Raw genomic sequence first — 2529 nt, 5'->3', positions numbered from 1 at the left:
CATTTAGGGAAACATTCATAGTAAGGGGATCATACAAAAATGATGCTGTATTTACTACAAACCATTTTGAACATGCATAGGGGGAAAAATGTGCTTGTCACCTCCTGACAGAGCCACTGCACTCCTGACCACCTCTTCTCAGTATCTAAATTTCTGGCACATTTTCTTCCCATTATGATCTAATTATGCAACTTGAACTCTGTCATCACAGAAACAATAATGATGGAGAAATAATATTCTTGTCCCATCCACACTATTCTGCCTTAAAACCAAAATTAATGCTGTCATCTGAAGCATCTTGGGATTAATTGCCTGGGTTGCTTTTGATGTTTACTTGAGGATGCACTTGCCTTTTGCTCTGTTAAAACCATATTTTGTTCAGCTCTAGTTCTGTTACTAACGTCTTTATGCCGTACTTCAAAAGAAATGAAAAGACAAAGTTACTAAATAAGAAGCTAAAAAAGCATGCTCATGGCAAGGTGGTTCCTTAGGTTTACATCCATATCATTCCATTTTGTTCTTTGTTTTATCATAATGTGCTCTATTTAATTCATATCCTTAGAAAAGTCTTTAAACGACACCATTTCATGGCCATTTATATAAGATGTTTCTAAGTAACAATAATTTGACTGAGATGTTCTGCACACTAGACTGAATCCCTACAAGCTAATTCCCACTGGAGAACTGAAAATAACTTGTTTTCTCTAGGTAATTCTGCCTGCTAATTATCCATTCAATTTAAATTAAGAACAGTCAAGACCTATATAAAAAGGGGTCACTCAAAGTGACTTCTTTCTCTAAAATGGTACTAAAAACTATTCTTCTTCAATATATAAGATTAGAGTTTTCTTCATACACACATTTGGTCAAAGTCAGTATGTAATTATAGGACATAGGCAAACTACACTTTACAGTATCTGATAAAATGCAAATTCATTAGAATATGTTCAAACTAGAATTTTAACAATTAAAAGGTGATTGTTACTTGCAACTGTCTCAACCATGTGTTGAATATTTATTTTGTGATCTGTGCCAGTATTTCTTTCATCTTTATTTTTATTCATGTCCATAATTTCCTAAGAAATGTTTTTTAATCAAGTACTTAGAAACTCTCTAGACAAATTCAAACTGTACGAATTTTCCGACTTTTGAAGGAATATTCAAGAGCTTACTGATAGGGTTGAAGTCCTACAGATAATCATTGTGACTCCAGGCCACCTCATTTTCATTTATGTCCTTTTTTTTTACCTATAAAATGATAGGGCAAAACTTGACATTAACTAAAGTTGCATTTAACTATAATAATATAAGTTTTTAATATCCTTTCCTTTGTAGTTATTATTTTTTAATTGACAAAAATTGTATATATTTATGGTGTATAACATAATGTTTTGAAATATGTATAAATTGTGAAATAAATAAATTAACATGCATATTACTTCACATACTTTGTCTTTTTTTGTGTGATGAGAACACTTAAAATCTACACTCAGCAATTTTCAAGCGCTCAGTACATTGCTAGTAACTATAGTCACAACGTTATACAATAGAGCTCTTGAACTTACTCCTTCTAACTGAAATTGCATATTCTTTGATGAAAATCTCCCCAATCCCAACCCCCAGCACTTGGTAACCACTATTCTACTCTATTTCTATGAATTTAAATTTTTTAGATTCCACATATAAGTGGAATCTAAAAAAACTGAGGTATTTGTCTTTTGATATCCTTGCAGACATCCACAGAGTAAATAATATTGAGATGATTGAAACATGCATCTCTGTAACCATAATAGGTTTACCTGATGTTCAGTGAGTCGATATACCAATGCACTGGGGATGCAGCAGAAAGAGACTTTAGTAATTATAGCACAGCGGAGGAGGCGGGAAGAAACCTCAAATCCACCTCCCCGAGAGGTGTGCCGATAGGATTTTTAAGGGTTCTGAACAGGTGATGGGCTGAAGTGTGGGGATCCCTGATTGGTCGAGAAGAGAGGAGTGAAGCCATGGGACAGGGAGATGAAGAAACTGCATTCTCATGCTGAGTCAGTTCCTTGGTGGGGGTCTTCATACTGCTTGGCATCAATCAGTCTGTTGGGATTCAGAATCTGAGAAACATAGTAGGCAATTCTTGAGCAAAATACCCTTATGATTCTGGCATTAGAGATTCTGTCTGTAAGAATAATGGGGAAGTAGGTGGTCGGCACACTGTGTGACTCTGGGTTAGTTCTCAGCCACAGGGAAGTGGGTGCAAAGTGCACTGATGCACTCTGGTTAATGTCTACTTCTAATTCTACCTAAAGCCTGGCTTGTAATGCTTATTAACCCCATGAGGGTGGTATTATCTGTTTGAGAAATATTTCTTAAAACTAAGTGATTGTGCATGTTATATATGTGACTTTTGGAAAGATTTTAGGGGAAAAAACAATTCTTTGTCCAACTATTATTATCCTCATCTTATAAATATTAGAAACACCATAATCAGCAATCAGTATGACAAATATGTAATTATGGCTATTCAAGGTTAAAAAA

The sequence above is a fragment of the Propithecus coquereli genome, unplaced genomic scaffold (assembly GCF_000956105.1).
Source record: "Propithecus coquereli isolate 6110/MARCELLA unplaced genomic scaffold, Pcoq_1.0 Scaffold72, whole genome shotgun sequence".
Taxonomy (NCBI): domain Eukaryota; kingdom Metazoa; phylum Chordata; class Mammalia; order Primates; family Indriidae; genus Propithecus; species Propithecus coquereli.
This window is presented reverse-complemented; position numbering follows the sequence as displayed.